Source organism: Ictidomys tridecemlineatus, chromosome 1, assembly GCF_052094955.1.
Source record: "Ictidomys tridecemlineatus isolate mIctTri1 chromosome 1, mIctTri1.hap1, whole genome shotgun sequence".
NCBI lineage: Eukaryota > Metazoa > Chordata > Mammalia > Rodentia > Sciuridae > Ictidomys > Ictidomys tridecemlineatus.
In genome coordinates, this window is record NC_135477.1 from 182258578 (window position 1) to 182278170 (window position 19593).

The window sequence follows — 19593 nt, forward strand, 5'->3', positions numbered from 1 at the left end:
TTCATAGGTTAGGACACAGAGGCACCGAGAAGTCAACCTGGCCACGTTCACGTTGCTGGCGAGTAGAGGCAGCATTGCATGCAGCTATCTCCGGATGCCTTGATCTTGATCTTGAACTCTACTCTCTACAGGCTTTTTTGTTTGTGTGTTTAATTAAAAATTTTTGATTGATACAATATATTGTAACTATTTATGGATACAATGTGATATTTTGACACGCGGACATTGTGTAATGAGCAAATCAGGGTAAGGACCCTCCCACACCTTGCACATCTATCATTTCTTTGTGATTAGAATCTCTCTTCTAGCGACTTTGAGACACAGTATTGACCCTCCTCACCCCACCACGTAAGAGAGGCAGAAGTAACCTGCTACCCAAGGGGCCCGTAGCCGCCCCTTCCCCCCTCCGGCCCCTCTCTCCCCTACTTCTCTGAGACTGCCTTCTGTGGCTCTGGAGGAGGAAGTGCCATGCTTGTCCCCGGTGCCTGGCTTGGGTCACTCAGCAGGTGGGTCGCGCTGCGGAGAGCGGCAGCTCCATGCCTCACGGCTGAGCGGTCTCTGTGGCAGAGCGCTGCCCTTGGTGGACACCTGCGTGGACTCCAAATCGTGGCAGTTGAGCAGTGCTGCAGTGAACCTGGGCTTGCAGAGTTACAGGCTCAGTGTCCATTAGGTGGCCACCTGGGGTGTGGTTCTGTTTTCAGTGCCACAGGCTCTTGAGAAGACTGCCCATCTTGCCCTGTGGCAATGGCGACCTCCTGAAAGGTGGTGGAGAGTGGGGTCGGGCCATCTCAGCACAGTGAGTGTGTGTGGGGGGGAGCTGGGTGGCCTGTGGCTGTCGTGCCACAGGGCCGTGTCTCCTGTGGGCATGGTGCTGTTGGCACTAGGGCCTAGTGATAAATGCACCCCGGTGGACCTGGCTCTCAGGGAGCTTATGGTCACCAGCGGCCAAGCAGGACTTGTAGGTGGCACTGAATATGCCACAGGAAGAGGCTTCTATTGCGAAAGGAACAGTGTGGGGTGGGAACAGAGTGGGCTGGAGACTGTCTGTAGTCCCTAGCAGATCTGAGGGAGGTGGGTTTGTAGAATGCACCTGGAAAGGAAGAGGGACCCCTGCCCAGGCCCAGAGCAGCTGGGGAAGTGTGCGAGGCTCAGGGACTCGGGGGGGGGGGGGCTGGCTGCCACTCAGTGCCCAAGGGGAGGGCGGCTGCTCCCCTCCTGCCATTGCGGCCCCCAGGGAAGGCCTGCAGCCCACCCTATCTTCACCCGCTCTCCTCACATCAGGGTTGCAGAATGTGCTCAGGGACCAGGGTGACCTTGGCTCTGCAGAGAGAAGTGGACACTCTGGTCCCTGCCATTTCCTGAAGAACTAAGGATGGCCTTGGTCTCAGTGACTGGGACTCAGGGCCCAGCTTGCTGGCTGCGCTGCACGTGCTCGGACACCTCTCTCCAGAATAAGCGCACCCTGCAGTCCAAATGAAACCCGCTGGGGCAGTGACTCCTGGTGAGCTGCTAAGGTCCCTGAGTGGGGACTGCCACTCTTCATATGAGCAGCTCCCGACCTTCAGAGCAGAGCTGGGGGCTTGTGGTGAGGCTCAGGGTGTAAACATAATAGCCTTTGAGATATTTAAAAGATGCAGACACTCTTGGGCAGCTTTGGGTCCTGGGTCCCATTTGGGCCTGGGAGGGTAGAGGAAATGATCCCCATGTCAACCTTCCACCAAGGGCAGCGCAGGCTCTATCTATGTGGCAAATGGAGGTTTGGGAATCTGCTCAGTGAGCACAGGCCAGTGGGAAATCTGATCGTCATGGTGAGCTAGGCTGTGCTGCCCGACCTTGCCGGGGTCAGGGTGCTTTTTCTGCCCACTGCCCCAAGTGAGGAGGTTAGGTCACTAGAGATGCTTTAAGGTCACTTTTAAATTTTTTTGTTTTATTTTAACCAATATATAAAATAGATTTACGGGGTGCCTTGTGATGTTTCCATACATGTGTATATTGTACAATGTTCAAATCAGGGCAAATCTGTCTCCTCAAATGCTTATCATTATTTCTTTGTGGTTAAAACATTCAACATTCTGTCGTCTGGCTTTAAGACAAGTAAGTGTCACATCGTCATCTCTGGAGCTTTGCACCATCTGACCCCAAACCTACTACAGAGTCATAGTAATTAAAACAGCAGGGCCTTGGCATAAAAATGACATGTAGACCAGGGGGACAATGGAGAGAGCCTAGAATGAACCCAACATGGGCAGCAGCTGATCTTCAACAAATGTGACAAGAAGGTGCTTTGGAGAAGAGGCAGCCTCGCCAATAACTGGTGCTGGGAAAACTGGAAATTCCTGCACAGATGGATGAAGCCAGACCCCTGTCTTTCACCACTTACAAAAGCAGACTCCAAATGGATTGAAGACCTGAATGTCAGACCTAGAACTCTGGCCCTGCTAGAAGACAACAGGAGGAAATCTCCAGCACACTGGAACGGGCAAGTTTTTTAGACTAAGAGCCCCAAAGTGGAGGGATGCCGTAGTCTGGCTGAGCACAAATCACGAGCCACTCAAGCAGGAACAAACTTTATTTCCAAACTCCACCAGCACACTCCCCAGGAACTCTCCCGAATGCCACCCACGCGTCTCCTCCAGGAACACACCACCCACCCACCGGAACTCCCACCACCGGAACTTCACCAACCAACGCAAACTCTTTGGGAATTCGGTGAGAACTCAAAAGTCATCATCTTAATGGCTCGCTGGCGTCACCTCTCAACCACTGCTTCTGGCAAAAGTGCCATGCGTCATCCCGACTCGGCTGTGGCCCTCAACATCAGGAACAAAAGTAAAGGTAGACAAATTGGATAACATCAAAACACAATTCTTCTTTACTTTCAGATTTTAAAGTTCCACGGTTTTCTTGGAAATGAAGTAGAGATTTGCCAAAGTTGTTTGCTCTATGTACTGGGCCAGGCTCTCAGGTTATAAGCAACAGAAACTCTCTGGGAATCTACCGGGCAGAATGTAGGGGCACCCTCATAGGAGCAAAAGTGCCCGAGTCCTGAGGATGGGGAGCTGGAGCCCACCGGGGAGCTGCAGTGGGAGCTGAAGCCAGTCTCTCAGGGCCCAATGCCAAGGAGTCAGCGCCATCCTGTTTAGCTGTGGACCGTTCCGCCCGGCGAGGCTCCTGAGTGGAGAGGGTCTGGCTGGCCTGGCCTGGATGCGAGGAGCACAGGGTGCCTGGATGGGGAGAACCGTGGGGGAGGGCGGAGCCAATGCCTAAGGACAAGGTCGTGTTGCTTAAAAAAAAGATGAGCTAAATTGACATTTAATTTTAATTAATTTTAAATTGACCACGGGACTTGGAGGTGGCACGTGCAGAGGGGATAAGGACCAGCTGTCGTCTTCTCAGCCTGATCCTACGAGATTGGCTCAGCATTCCAGTTGCCTGTTCTCCCCTCACGGCCGAGCTGAGCGCTGGGCCTCAGGTGAGGCTGGGATGGGAACACTGGAGCTTGTCACTTCTGTTTCAGTGTCATAGTTTTTGGACATGAGTCTTGGGCTGTTCTTTTTTTTTTTGCATGGGTTCCTTGGGCCAGACAGCAAAGGAAGAGGAGAGGCCCCCTGAGCTCTCAATTGGCTTTATTCTCTTGCCCTCTCAGGTTAAGTGAGCAAGTTCTATCAATTAAGTTCCCAATAAGTGTGTTCTGTCTGTGCCCTGACATGGGAAACAGCTTCCAGCAACATTTAAAGAGTGATTTCCTAGGGGTCTAGGCCTTCACTAAGACACGTGCATGCCTGTGTGTAGTTCTAGTCAAATAAGCTTAGGATGTGTTGCAGATCACAGCCCAGTGGTTATTCATGGTGCATGTTAGAATATTAAAGGCCCTGATGGCTCCTGCAGTGGAGAAGTCAGCCTTCTTCCATCTGGTTTGCTATTTCCCGATCACTCTTGACCTCCAGTCTCACACACTACCCGTCCCTGTGAGACGTTACCTTCCTTGGGGCATGTGGGTCACAGTCCCCTTTTCACATCCTTGCACTTTTCCACATAGTGACTTCAGAGCCATATGTGTACCTCACGCCCACCACCACGTCGCTCTGAACCCCTGTGACGAGACTCATTCACTCTGCCAGCCCCCCTTTGGGAGGCAGAAATGTGTGAAGTGTTCTGTGGGCACGGTAGGAGGCAAGGAGATGAATAAGGGAAAAAAAAGCCTGGGGCTCACGGGCACATGCTTGCCAGCATGTCACTGAGAAGGCAGAACAAGTGTCCGTGAGCAGATGCCATATGTCAGACCCAGGGCAGGCCAGGCACTCAAGCCTGCTGCCCAAGGCTCATGCCCGTCAGGCAGCTTCTACCTGATGCTCGCTGCACTCCGCCCTTAAGACGTTGTTTCTCTTCATCCACACAAGGAAACTGAGGCTCCAAGTGGGTGCTTCCTGCTGCCCTCGCACCCCTTGGTGAGAGAAGGAGACAGGGCTCCAGTCAGCTCTGTCCGATCGGAGGCTAGGGACGGCTGTGGAATCCCAACTACATTTCCCCCACCCCAGGGTCACCCGGTTTCTCAGACTGTCAGACAGTGGAGTGGGCTTTAATGCTTAAATGCACGCTGTGTTAGGAGATCTGAGCTGTGACCTTGGTCACTGATGGATGGAGAGGAAGGCAGCTTAATCTTCAGACAAAGTGACTTTATTATATATATATATTTAGTTGTAGGTGAACACAATATCTTTATTATCTATATTATTTATATAAAGTCACCTTCAGACAAAGTGACTTTATATATATATGTGTGTATATATATAAATATATATATATTTGTAGGTGAACACAATATCTTTATTATTTATACGTGGTGCTGAGGATCCAACCCAGTGCCTCACACAGGCGAGGCGAGTGCTCTACCACTGAGCTACAGCCCCAGCCCCCAAAGTTACTTCTAATGGGAACAAGTCACATGCACCCTTCTATGAAGAATAAGACCTTCCAGATAAACCAAGAGACTCTCTATCTGCCATTCTGGTTTTCTCCTCTCTGCATGACAGGTAAACCCCATCACCAATTTGGCATTTGTTTCTTGGTCCCTGATGTGTTAACCTACGTACAAATACATGCGATATCGGAAGATACCACACGGAACAAGTTCCCTTCACTTTCCTTTGTTCTCTGAGCACTGTATCTGAAGCTCTTTCTATGCTAGCACACGCAGCTACATCATCATCTTTATTTCCAACTTTTTGTTTTGAAACAACTTCGTATTTTGAAACAGAAATGTGGCAAGAACTGGCTCAAAGAATCTTTAAGTCCTCTTTCCCTAGAATTCTCATTTTGCCCTCCTTGCCACATTGATGTCTGCCTGTATGTAAATGTTTGTGCATATATGATGGGCATGTGCATACACATACATTTTATATATAATTTGTATATGAATATATAAAATTTAATTTTCTCTTTGGATAATTTGAAAATGTGGCATCTGCTATGTCCCTTTACCCCTAAATACTTCACTGCATAATTCCTAAGAGTAAGATGCTCTCTTCAATGGCTGAAGTAGCTACCAAGTCCTCTAAGTTCAGCAGGTATATGCTACTCTTATCCACCCTAGCTGCTGCAGGCCACTTTTGTCAGCTGACCCAATGAAGCCACTCCTGGTATCTGTCCCTCAAACCTGGGACCCAGGTTAGGATCAGATACTTGTTTTAGCTGTCTCGTGCTTCTTTGATCTTCTGACCTGGGACACTGTACAGCTTTGGTTTTATGATATTGGCCCTTTGGAAGGATACAGTGACTTTCAGTAGAACTGGCCTCTTCTATTTGGGCTTTCTGATGTCTCTCGTGATGTGACTGTGGATCAGAGACAAGGTGCTCATTATCTAGGCGATGAGTCTCAGGGCTCCACGTCTGCACCCTCCGTGTGTACACCTGCCCCTTGGTGGTGATGCAAATATTGGTCACCTGATCAAGGTGTTACCCTGTCTGTCTATTGTGTAGTTACTGCCTTTAGTTCTTGCAGCTAATGAGCAGTCTGTTGGGAGACCCTGGAGACAAGCAGCCTGCCCCTCACCACCACTCCCCACAGACATAGGGCCCATGGATGACTTGAACCTGGACCAGCCCTCACGGTGGTGACAAGGTGTGGCTTTACAGAGATTCTTCTTGTACACCAGCTGGCTTGGTGCTCTGCCATAAGGCTGAGTTCCTTCTTTTCCCCTGTGTATGAGTCTATTTATTATGATCAGTGGGTCTAATTTTTCAGTGGTCTATAGCTTATGCTAGTCCTTCCTTGACATCTGCCAGGCGTGGGTTCCAGGATCCTCACAGATAGCAAACTGCAGATGCTCAAGAGCCATCTATAAAATGGTTTAGCATTTGCACATAACCTATGTTGTACAATTTAAAACATTTCTTGTTTCCTTATAGGATCTAATACAATGTAAATGGTCATTATAATGCATTGCTTTTAGGGACAAGAAAAAGCGGTCTATGCAGACAATCTTTTTTTCTGATTCTTTTCTGTCCGTGCTTGAATTTGCAGATGGGGTGTCTGCACATGTGGAAGGACAACTGGACTATCCTTAGTGATTTTGGTGTTAAATTGCCCTGTTTTGGCCACTGGGAGTCCCTTCCTCTGTCCTTAAGACACGCTGCCACTTTTCTCGAGTTCTTCTCCACTCTGGCATTGCAGGGTGTCCAGATCCTCTTGCACCCCTCCTGCCTCAGCCCTGGAACCAGCTGCTTCTCCCAGGAGCCTGGTTCCCTGCAGCAGGGAACAGCCTAATGGTCCGAGACCGCCAGCCTGTGCGCGCCCTGCTCCGGGCTCAGGGTTTGGCTCACTGTATCCCTCCTGCCTACCTCCCTACAGCTTGTCTGTTGCCACGCTGATGTTGAGGTGGAGTGGGGTGCCCCTATTTCAAGCACCTCTCAGTGGTCACTCTGCCTGGGGAGTGTCTCCAAGGGAGGCTGCTGAGAAGTGGGACTTCAGGGTCACAGGGTGTGTGTGTGTCTGAGATGTTGCTTGAAGTGCCAGCAGCCCTGCCAGCGTAGACACCACCAGAGGGGACCTGGGGGTCCCCAGCTTTCAGACCCGTTCTATCTGCCCCCCACAGCCCTGGGGGAGGAGTGCTGCTGGTCGCCCTTGTGCTTGTCTTCCTGATGGCGGGAGAGGGTGGCCCTCTCTCCCAGGGCTATGGGGGGCTTGTCTTCTCACTGGGGCTGTGATTTCCTCGGCTGTCCCTAAATATGTCTTGTGACTGAGGCTGGGCGAATTGAGTCCCACAGAGTCCCATGTTCTGGACCTCTGAGTGTCTTTCCTGTTGTTGTTTTCTCTATGCCCAGTAATTCCTGTAACCTAGAGCTTCAATTTGACTTGGGTTGATTAGGTTTATTGATTTCTGTTAAGAATGGAAGATGCTTCTTGACCCACAGCAGGGCTACATCCCAATGAACCACCCTGCATTGAACATGTCACAGGTTGAGCATGTGCTGAGCCCCCCATGCGGGCTGAACATCCGCTCAGCAGCATGATGCGCTGGGGGCTCTCAGTGCGCCTCTCTGTGGTCCCTGAGGGGCTGAGCGAATCACTAGCCCAGGAGAAGATCAGAGCTCAAAATTCACACAAGTTTTCACTGAATGCATATTGCTTTCGTGACGTCAAGAGGTTACAACGTTTTAGTCAAAACAGCAGAAATTGGAACATTGTTAGGTGAACCGTTGTGCGTCAGGCATTATCTGTACCTCTGGTAACCACTGCAGTGTGACTTTAGAATGTGGGTTCTGGTATCATCCTTGAAGATACTTAGGAACTTCAGACATGCTTTTGAAGCCCTATTACAAAAGCCAGGCGATTCTCATGGGCAGGCAGGGAGGTGTGGGTTTTCATCCTCACCGTGCTGGTGGTCAGTTCTGGACCTGGCCCTCGTCCTTGTGTATGTGTCCTCCTGGGCCACCTTGAGATGCTCCGGGCTGTGCTCTGGAACCTCTGCTGTGGAGATGGTTGTATCCCTGGATCACTCTGCTTTGTAGGCCTCTGGATCCCCATGTGTCCTGCAGTGGGCAGTGTGGGCATCCCTGCTTCCTCAGGGGTCTGGTTTTACACCTGGACATCTCCCAGAGGCTCGTGTGTTGAAGACTTGGTCCTAAATGCAGCAATGTCCTGGGGGGGGGGCTTTGGGAAGCAGTTGGATGGTGGGTGTTGGGGGATCTGACCTTGTTTGTGGATTAATCCACTGAGGGATTCATAGCTAAATGGAGTCCTGGGACGTGGTAGGAATGGCAGGAGGTGGAGCCTACCTGGAGCAGTGAGTCCTTGAGGATGTACCCTGGGTCTAGATTGCCCCTGGCCCCTGCCTCTTTCTCTCTCTCTGCGTCCCACCATGAGGTGAGCTGCTTGGTTTTCTATGCCCTTCCGCCAAGATGTTCTGCCCCAAAATTCAGCCAGCTGGCCAAGGACTGAATTCTCTGATACCATGAGCCAAAATAAGCCTTTCTTTCCCTAAGCTGACTTTTTCAGGTGTTTTGTCATAGTGACAGGAAGCTGACTAACACATGGGGCATGCTGGGCCTGGCTGTCTGCACTTTTCCGACAGCTTTGCTGGAGAGCCAGAGTGACGAGAATGGACCATGAAGGGAGTTTCCTCTTTTGTTCTCATGTCCTGCTGTCCTCTTTGTGAGTTCTTCCTGGAGCCACCTTGTACACCTGGCACTGTGTCATGTTCTCACCCACCCCCACCTGTCTCACCTGAGATGCTGATCTGGCTGGTCATCTCTGCCGGACTCTCTGGGATGACCAGATGACCACTTTGGATCTCGGCCACCTTGGCCTCCCTTTGTCATCCTGAGCAGAGCCTTTACCTACTACTTATTTGGGGTCTTCCTCCTGGGCTTTATTTCATTGAGTCCTGTTATGGTTTGGATGTGAGATATTCCCCAAAAGCTCACATGTGAGACAATGCAAGAAGGTTCAGAGAAGAAATGATTGGGTTACGAGGGGCCTTAACCCAATCAGTGAATTAATCACCTAATGGGATTAACTGAGTGGTTATTGGAGGAGGTGGGGAGTTGGGGGCATGGCTTTGGGAAATATATATATATATTTGTATCTGATGAGTGGAGACCTTTCTTTCTCTGCTTTGTGATCATCATGTGAGCTGTTTCTCTCTGCCACACTCTTCCATCACGATGTTCAACCTCACCTTGAGCTCCAAGGAATGAGGCCAGCTGTCCATGGACTGAAACCTCTGAAACTGTGAGCCCCCAAATAAACTTTTCCTTCTTTATAGTTGTTCTGGTTGGGTTCTTTCATCACAGCAGTGAAAATGCTGACTAAAACAGAAATTGGTACCAGGAGTGGGGTCACTGCTGTGACTAACCTGACCATATGGTCCAGAAGCTTTTGGAGCTTTCTGGAATTGGTGGGAGGAATTTTGAGATGTTTAGCAGTGCAAGTTGGAAATGCTTTAGGTTGTTGTAGGCGGATCTTAATAGCTGATTCTAATGGGAGCTCAGAGGACCAGAATGTCAATAGGACCATGGACAGTGAAGACAGGGCTTGAGAGGGTTTGGAGATGGTGGGCTATTAGAATTTGGATTAGACACCATTCATGTTATGTTCTGGGTAAGAAGTTGTCTGCATTTTGACCATGTCCTGAGACTTCCTGTGAGGCTGATTTTCATAACATTCAGGTGGTGGCAAGAATATTGCTGGTGGCTTTTATTCAAATTTATTGAGATAATCAGGAGCAGAAAGCAAAGCAGAAAGATTTGAAAAACTTGGACTTGAAAGGTGAGAGTAAAACTGGGGTTAAGGAAGTTGCAGTTGTTAAAGACATTACCATCATAGCAATGAAGAAGCTAAAACAGATCCCATTTTACCTTCCCATGTTCATGAGTGGAAGGGCCAGGTGAGCTCAGTTCTGAACCATGAAGCAAGAGAAGAGCTCTGGTTTATTCCTTAGCTTGCTGTCCACAGCCTTCTATCAGGTACAGTCAAGTTGATAAAGACCCCCTGGAAGAAAATTGGAGGCTCAAGTTCATACTGCAATGGCAACTGACACTTAGTTTCTGTGTCATGGAAATCATGGTGACATGTAATTTTTTTTGGCAATAAAAATAATAAATTCTTTGATATCCGTTTCCCTAACCTTGGAATTGAACTGGTATTATGTTTTGCTTTAAGTAAGGGGAGGTTGGTAACTGTCATACAGGCAGAGGCTGGAAAAGTGCTTGCTGTTGGGACTGCGGTCTTCTGATTGGTGAAGGCTGAGCTGGAGAACTGGGATATCCTGTCCAACAAGTGCACCTGGAATAAGCCTTGGGAGACAACGAAGAAATGCTCCACTGGCCCAAATGCCTGAGCCCCGAGTTGTAGCTAACTACTGATCCCTGTTAAAGCCACTAGGATTTGGGAATGTTTCTTACACAGAAGAGTCGGGCTGGTACACAGTTCACCTATGGGCGTGACTCCTACTGAGTTCAGAGCTGACCTGCTGAATATGGGCCCATTGTCACCATGTCTTCCAGTAGTTCAAGAGAAGAGAAAAAATTCAAGAGAATTCTTAGGTGAACTATTCTAACTTTTAAAGTGATGGCACTAACTAAAAATGTTAAAAACATTCTGGAGGCTCCAAGAAACATCTGGGGCTGCAGGCTCCCCTCTTATTGCTAATGGCATCAGTGTTTGCTCCACCTTGCTCCTCAATCTGGGGAAGGTGGAATTTGAGGGAGGTGCACAATCAGCTGCAGGTCCCGGGAGTCTCTGGAGAAAGGCTGAGGTGGGAGCCAAGGCTCCGTCCTGGCCTGCTGAGCTCATGAGTCCATGAGGGACATCTGTGGTCAGTAGAGAGGCCTCCAAAAACATCTCCAAGGAGGGCATATCTTCTCCTCCTTCTTCAAAACTCAAATGAAGAATACGTCCTCTGAGCCTCTCCTCCGTGTGGTCCATCCTTCCACCAGGGAAAGTAGTAGATATGGGCGAGCGTCTTATCTGAAATGCTTCAGATTTAGGAAGAGCTGCAAATGCCCAAGAAAGATGTCTTGGGGGTGGGTCCTGGGGCTAAGCACAGTGTCCACGGACACTGTAGACACACCTTTGCACACAGCCTGAAGCTGACCCTTGCATTATTTTTAGTGCACCAGTGTTTTGACTACGATCCATCCCAGGAGGTCAGGTGGGACATTTTCCACTTGTGCTGTCCTTCTGGTGCTCAAAATATGTTGGGTTTTGGATTTTGGAGCATTTTGGATCTTGGATTTGGGGCTAGGGATGTCCAGCTTGTACTGTACTTTTTTTTTTTTTGAGCCCGCATTTCTGTTTGGGGAGCTCCTGGAAGGTGAAGCCTGTGCTGTAGTTTGTATCTGGCTTGTCCCCCAGATTCATGTGTTAAAGACTTGGTTCCCAGCCTGTGTCATGAGTGGGAGGTGGTGGGACCTTTCAAAGGTGGAGCCTAATGGGAGAGAGTGAGACCATCAGGGATGTGCCCTTGATGGGGAAATTGGGATCCCAACCCCCTCCTGTCTCTCTCTGCTCCTCGACCACCGTGAGATAAGCAGCTTGCTCCATCCCATTCTCCCACCAACATGTGCTGCCTCGCCACAGGCCCACAGCACTGATGCCAACCAACCATAGACTGAAACCATAAGACAAACCTTTCCTCTTGATAAGTTGATTATTACGTGTATTTTGTTACAGTAATAGAAAGCTGACTGACTAAAGTTGACTAACCTGGGGAACTTATTTACCTTTCTATCCTTATGCTTAGACTGCCCTCTGCTAAAGGAATGAGTGACTCAGAAAAGACCTGGAATATTCTTCCTGTCCTTATTTTCTGATAGTTCTCCATCATCTTGAGCTGAGGCAGGCTGAATCTTATTGCAATTCCTCCCAGGCACTTCTCCTTGCACCCCTACCTCAGTGAGTCACTGAGCCCAAAGTTCATCCCACTAAGAAATTTAAGAAAATGTAAATTTCTCACATTTTTTTTTGAATTTATGGAAAAGCAACTAACAAACCAAAAATAAAGTCCAAAACCAAATGCCTAGGCCCCCAACATGTTCACCGTGTCAGAGACGACTAAGCTCTAAAGAGAGGGCATCTGGTTCTGATTGGCTGTTGGAACAGGGATGCTGGCCTCCCCAGGGCCTCTGAACAGTTACAGCTACAGGGTACTGTGACAGGGCCCTGGAGGCCAGTCACCTCTGGAGGGGAGGGCGGGATTTGATTGCTTTTGCAATCTGGGCCGGGCCAAACATCTGGACAATTATGGAAGAATAATCCATAAACTGGTGCATAGCCTCAAAACTCCTGGTCCTTCCACTGAGGGTGGGGACGCACGGACACATTGCTCCAATTTTTGCTCAGGTATTTTATACCTTGTAGAATAAGACGTGGTGTGGATAGATGAGCAGGCCCTCAGACACCTCAGAGAGGCCTGGGGAGGACGAATGTGCCTGTGGGGGGCCTCCCTCTCCTCTCTGCCTGGAGGTCTGTCCCACGATGGCCAGCTGTCCCCAGCGGGTGGAGGACAGCCATGCTGACCAGAGGCAGGCCTGAGCCAGGCTGGAGCAGGGCCTGAGGCACAGGCTTCCCTCTCTCCCTGGGGGGGGCAGCGGGAGGTCCAGACCCAGGTTGCAGTGTGCAGGGGATACTCCCCTCTCCCTGAAGGGCCTTCTGGTGAGTCTCCTGCCCGAGGTGGTCTGGACGGGCAGTTGGGTCCAGCCCAGTTTGGTTCAAGGTGGCCTAGTGAGGCCCTGGCTTCCAGACCCACCTGCAAGGCCTCCTTTGTCAGTAATAGCTCTGTCCGTTGTAATATGCTAGCCATTAAGGGCAGCTGTGGATAGGGGGGACACAGGCTGGGCTCCCTCTGTGCTCCCTCCTGCTGTTGGGACTCCCCTTCAGGAATTCTGCTCCTTTGGGTTCAGGTGGGGTGCTTCCCTGGATGGTTCTGAGAGAAGGAAGACATTAAGAAAATGGTGTCCAGGTCCCACCAGAGGATTGATTGGCCCACCCTCTCTCCCTGCAGGGTCCTTGGGCTCCAGGCTGGGGACCAGAGAACAGAGGATGGGCTAATGGATCAGGACTGGGGAGGGGGAGGCGGCAGGGAAACCCAGACATGGGGTCGGGGGGCAGTAGAGGCATCTCGGCAGCTTTCTGGGAAGGAAAGAGATAAGAGCACAGAGAATATTCCAGAATGGAAGAAGAGAGCAGAGGGAGCAGGGGCATCGAGAGAACCCCCGCCCCCTACCACCCTCCTGTCTGGCCCGCAAGCTCCTTAAAGGCTGACCTGGCTTCTAGCCTCTCATCCTTCCCAGCCCTCCACATAGGAGGACCAAGGCAGGAGGATGCCACAGTCTGTCTGGGCACAAAATCACGAGCCACCACAGCCTTGTAGATTCAAACAGCAATTCTTTATTCCCAAACTCACACCAGCACTCTACATGCACATTCTGGGGAAAATCCACACTTCCACCTAGCTCTGCATCCCAAATACCCTCTGAACACAATGGGAACTCAAGGAGCGGGCGGGCGCCTGAGGCAGCAGGATATGCCCTATTCCCAGCAGGGTCCACCTTAAACCTGGAACCGCCCTAAACCCAAGGAGCACCCTAAACCCTGATTTGCCCTAAACCTGGATCTGCCCTGGTCCTTGAGCAAGGTCACCTTTCATGCAATGTCACTGCAAATGACCTGGGTCCAAGGCAAGCCCATTTCCACATGGAGAGTCTTTCCTTTAAGCAACATGGGGTAGGCTGACAAGGAAATTGCCATGCGTCATTCCTACTTAGCTATGGCTCTCAGCAGGAGGATCTATGCAAACCTGGGTTCCTTAACTCCCCGCAGTCTTGATGGTCTCACTGGTAAAATGGAGAGAACTCGACTGGTCGTGTGGCCACATGCGGAAGGAACCAGTGTGTGCTATGGAGAACACCTTGACCCTTGACCCTCAGTGGCTGCAAAGGGACTGGCCCAGGACCTCCTGCAGACACCCAGACTTGTTTGAGCTCAAGTCCCTTAAACAAAATGGCAGAGGTTTTGCACAAGATTTTAGTTTCTGAATTTTCTCATCCTCTGGATACATCGAGTCATCTCTAGGTTACATTTAATAACAGGTTACATCTGATAACATCCAATATGACAGGAATGCCATCTAAATATGCTATGATGTGTTGTTTAGGGAATAACGATGGGAAGAAAGTCTATTTATGTTTGGTACAGATGCACCCCCCACCTCAAATATTTCTGATGCACAGTTGGTTGAACCCTTGGATGTGAGATCCACAAATATGGGGGCTGACTCTTCTAGTTTCTCAGTGTCATTGAAGAAAATTCACCAGGTCTCCTTTTACCCCTCGTGTGGAATAGAACTAAAATAAGATGCTGCGATCCTGGGAGGTGGCAGTAAGGGCTCTGGTGGGAGCCACAGGCCTTGGCTTCCGTCTGTGAATTGCTGCTGGATTGGGCCAGAGGTGGGCAGCAGCTGGGGCGGGGAGGGGCCAGGCTGGTCTCTGAGCTTTTCAGGTAAGTGCCCTGACTTTTTTATTTGGAGGGCAGATGGGATCGACATACACTCAGGCTACAATCACACAAGAGTGTTTTTTAAAAACAAAAATAGGCAAGTGATATGCAAACATTGCTTTTTAAAAAAGTTTTCTGTAGTTGCGGATGGACAGAATGCCTTTATTTTGTTTATTTTTATGTGGTGCTAAGGATCGAACGAACCCGGTGCCTCAACATGCGAGGCAAGCGCTCTACCACTGAGCCCCAGCCCCAGCCCCAAACATTGCTTTTTGATGATTTATACCCAAACAAATCATTTCGGAACACCACAATCTAAGAAAAGTATAAAATGAAAACCACATAAAAATGCAAAGCATCCCGCAGGGTGTTCACCGTCTCAGGAGCACAGGCCTTTCCCAGGGGTGGCCTGTTCATGGGGTGAAGGGGCTGAGTGTGGCCGGGTTTGCACTCTCACCAGCGCGGCCTCTGTTAGGGGGCAGCAGGGTGACTCGCGTGAACAAGGCTGTCAGTGAAGAGAGGCAAAGCGGGACTACGAAAGCACCCCAGTGGACGTGTGTGCCCATGTTCTGCCTTCAAGTCCTGCCCACCCACTCACCGGAGACGACAGACGTGTCTGTGAGACTCGCGGTGGCCAGCGGGCCATGAGGCCCACATGGGGCCTGGCTTGGCTGTCCCTTAACAAACCAGCAGCTCCTAGGAGCAGTGGCCTGGCCGGGGGTTTTGTGGTGATGGCCCCCTGTGATGAAGCCAAGGACCCCATGTCACAGCTCTGCAGCACACAGAGCCATGAGCCTCACACACCTGCAAAAGCAGAAGTCCCACAGAAGCTGGTGCCGGGTAAGCAAGGTCCCCCAACAGAACCAGTTGTGCAGAACCCCAGTGCTCTGTGCTTAGGCTGTTTCACGACTGGGTTTTTCCAGAGGTAAGATGAGGAGTGATGCTTGCAGGGCCCAGCCTGTGGGGTAAGAATGTGCCCATGTGAAATAAGACGTGGGCCAGGGAGTCAGCCTGAGCCCATCCATCGCCTCCAGCATCTGTCATTTCTTTGTGGTGACAATGTTCAAAATTCTTGTAGTGTTTTTGAAATGTACACGACGTTACTCTGTCTGTAATCACTGCGCGGTGGAACGGGACACCCGCACTATTTCTCCTATCTAACGGCGGCACATCTTGCCTCTCCTCCCTGCTCCCAGCCTCGGGTGACCACGGTTCTATTCTCAGCTTCTATGAGATCAACTTTTTTTTTTTTTTTAGATTCCATATCTGAGTGAGATCATGCGGTATGTGTCTTTCTGTGCCTGGCTTATTTCACTTGACACAATGTCCTCCAGTTCCACCCATGTTGTTGCAAATGACAGAATGTTGTCATTTTTATTTTTGCACAGATCCAACTCATTTGTTTGGAAAGGGATCCTTGTGGAGTGGCACCTTGGAAAGCACCCATCTGAAGCAACGTTGGGTGGATTGGTTATGATTTTCCCAGGACATGTAAGTAAATTTACCATGCTTTAACACGAGTGTTCCTGGTGTAACCACCATGCCAGGTGGTCATCCTGCCAGGCACCCTGGGGAGTCCAGCTGTGGACAGAGGTGGGGACAGCTCATGTTCTTCCACTAATTCTCCCTGAATCTGGGTCTCACCTCTGAGTTGTGGTGGTGAGACTCGGACAGAGAAGGGTCCATGGTAGCATCCCATTGCCCGGACTCTGGACTAACGGAGCCTTAGGTGTGCTGTGCCTCCTTATGATCGGGTCCATCCACACTGGCTGGCCTTCGTGGAGGCAGAGTGGAGGAGGTCCAGGGAGGGAACTTGTTCCTGCTTGGCCCTACTGGACAGCTCTCAGGAAAGCGAACACCATCCCCCATGTCTCAAACTCCCCAGTGGGTCCACTTATTTTTCTCTTTTGTTTACATATATTTTCGTCTTCTCGCGGAGAGGTTTCCAGATGGGATCCTTCAGGTTGTATGAGAGACAGTCAGGTTCACAGACTATTCTATCTTCAGCATTTCCCCCAGTTTTGTGGCCAACAGTTTGGAGATGTTTGCTTTCCGAAGGCAGACATTCATTTATCTTCTGCTTCGGCAAATATATAGTCCACGCTGGCCATAGGCAAACGAGGAGGGAGCCAGGCACACAGTAAGTCCTGCATCTACAGGACTCAGTCAGGAGGTCCAAAAATCTCTGTATAAATAGTATACACTAGATTTCTAGCCCAAAATGGCAAGCATCATGTATTTGACAAAAAATGTTTATACAAAAAAAAAATAGTATTCTTCTAGTAAAGTGATGTTTAAACAATTTACAGTGGATGATTGTTGCTTATCAAGCCAGTCAGTTAAATATAGGCATCCTGATTTGGGACAAATAGATGGAGATGAGCTCAACCTTTCTGATGTCTGTATCCAGCATCTCTCCTTCTCCTGCCATAAGGCTACATCCTTCCTTCGTACCATCTGCAGGACTAAACCCCCTGTGCTGGTGTAGTTCTCGAGCAACATCCGTGACCTGCAGTGTCTTAGCATCTCTGCACTGGAGAGATTTTTCATCTGACTCCCTCCAGAGGCCTTCTGGAACCCACCTTATATGCCTATGTTCCCGAGGTCCTCTGGATACGTTTCTAATTAGCTTTTGGTCAAGAGGTCACTAAGAGAACACTCCCTGCCTGGAGAATTATAGTTGAGACAGGTTTCCAGCAGGTCATTTGCAATATACTGGGCTCATCAGCACCTGAGCAATCTTTTAAGGTCCCATCACAGAGCTTAAAATTTTAGCCAGGAGTGAAATACTATGTAGCAGGTCAAAGGTCAGGAGAGGGCGATCCTGGGGAGGATCAATAACACTCCTTCCCACCTATCACAGATTTACCTTCTGTAATTTTAGTTACCCATAGTCAATGGTAGTTTGGAAATATTATATAGAAAGTTCCAGAAATAAAGGATTCTTAAGTTTTAAATTACACAGTGTTTGATGTGTCTATTAAATAGTGTGACAAAATCTTGAGATATCCCACTCTGTACTATCTGGGATACAAACATCCTTTTGTTCAGAGTATCCACATTGTGTATGCTACCTGCTCATTAGTCTCTTAGTAACTGTCTTGGTTATCAGATCCGCTGTTAGGATACCAAGTACTCATGCTCATCTGTATTTACTTCATAAGGCTCCAAAGTGCAACAGTAATGATGCTAATGATTTACATCACAGCCTTGGGTACATCTTAGATGAAAAACTGACAGTTCTTGACTTGATGAAGAAAAAAAATGTATGCTGAGGGAGGTTGCCAAGATGGATGGTAAATTATTGTTTTAATCTCTGTGCCTAATTTATTAATTGAACTTGAGCATAGGCAGTTAGGTGTAGGGAAGTGTGGTCTGTGTGGGGTTCCGTACTACTGAGGTATCTGGCTGTCTTTAGGGTCTTGGAAAGTATCCCCGAGGAAAGGGATCTGCGATAGTCGGAGGCCTGTTTGTAATTCTGTCTGTGGAAGATGACCCATTAGAAATGTCAAAAGAAGTTTGCACGTGGGTGCAAACACTGAGCTCCTGACTTGCACACAGGGCTTGGGTGGACCAAGGGGACAATGGCTGTGTCTGACAGGTAAGCCCATGGGTTCACTCCTTGTGCTCCACTAGTCTTGGGAGGTGACACTGGCTTGGCAAGACCTCTCTAGAGACAGAGGAGGAAGGCCTTAGGGGAACACCGCCAGGGCCCTGAGGCTGTTCTTCTCCTGTGTCTAACTTTCCTCTTCACTGAGATGTCTTGTCCTATGAGTTTCAGTTCTGTGACCTACATGTTTCGTGCTGGGCTCCAGTGAGAAGGAAACTTTTCTCGTGAAGAAAGTGTGGTTCAGCAGGGGCTGTGAGAGGGGCCAGCGACCTTCGCTGACATCGTGGGTCAGCCAGGGTTTACCAAGCTGAGGACCACGGTGCTCCCCAAGTGGACCCCCATTCCCTTGTCTGAAAATCTGCATTTCACACTGGCACAAAACAATGTCACTGGAGAACCAAACCTTCCCGGTCCCGGAACACTGGCCTGGGGAATCCGGCTGCAGCCTTTCCACCTTGAACTTTGAAGATGCATGGTTTTCTCGTACAAAAATAAGAGAGCAAGTTTATTTTCCTCCTCCTGGGGTAAGAGTAGGTTAGGGTTTTGGAGTGTGGGGCTGGGCCAACAAGTTTTGCAATGCAATGACCTCATCTGTATGAACTCAGATTCTGCGGTCTTAGAAGAAGGCCTAGAAGATTCATTAGAGGGCTTGTTTGGAACAATGACACTACTTTATCTCATTCGATGTGTCTTTGGTTCTTCACTCGTTGATTTAAAGATGTTTGTTTCCTGACTGATTACTTGAAAATGGGTCTCGGATGTTTTCAGCACTGAGTCGTTTTTATTAACAAATATCTCAGTGACAAAAAAAGACAGAAAACCATAAAGGGAAAAATGCAAATGGCCTAAAATCAGCTGTTTAAAAGTCAGAGGCAGGTTATTTAGCCTTTTGGCCAAGATCAAGGGTCAAGGGTCAAAATTCAATGCTGACAACACATACCTAGGTTTATTTATAAAAGTCAGTTCATATTATACAGACCATTAGCAACCAGTGTCTTCTGCTCATGTATTATGAAAATTTCCATGTTGTTCCACATTTTTCTCTATCGTCATTTCAATAGCTGCATAGTCGTTCCCTGTGCATAAGGTCATGATATATTGGGCCAGTCCTTCACTGTTTAGACAGTCAGCGTCTTTCCAGCTTTTTGCTTTTATAAACAATGCTTCAGTGAGCATCCAAATGCATGCATCGTTAGCCACAGTGATTTCAGGGACAGATGCTTAGAAGTGGAACTGCTGTCAAAGTTTATGCATATTTTAAAGGTTATTAATAGTTTTTACAATCTTTCCCTCCAAAAATGCTTTACCCCCACGGCCAGTGTGTCCGCTTGTTCGCCTGTCTTTCCTCCTAACAATAGGTATGAAAAATTCAAGATGTGCCTGCCAGTTTGGTGGCCAAAGTTCCCAGTTGGTTGTGCTCCTCAGTTATTGGTAAGGACAGGGATTGAACCCAGGAGTGCTTAACCACTGAGCCACATCCTGACCC

The 19593-nt window shown here is 49.1% G+C and overlaps 1 long non-coding RNA gene across 5 annotated transcripts in view; it reads left to right on the forward strand.

Moving 5' to 3' along the window:
* Positions 1-19593, forward strand: part of LOC110598986 (uncharacterized) — a 106114-nt gene that overhangs the window by 77151 nt on the left and 9370 nt on the right. For all 5 annotated transcript variants that reach the window (XR_013440161.1, XR_013440160.1, XR_013440163.1 and 2 more), the window contains exon 5: positions 15886-15988. This is a non-coding gene — a long non-coding RNA (uncharacterized LOC110598986). The remainder of the gene's footprint in view (positions 1-15885; positions 15989-19593) is intronic.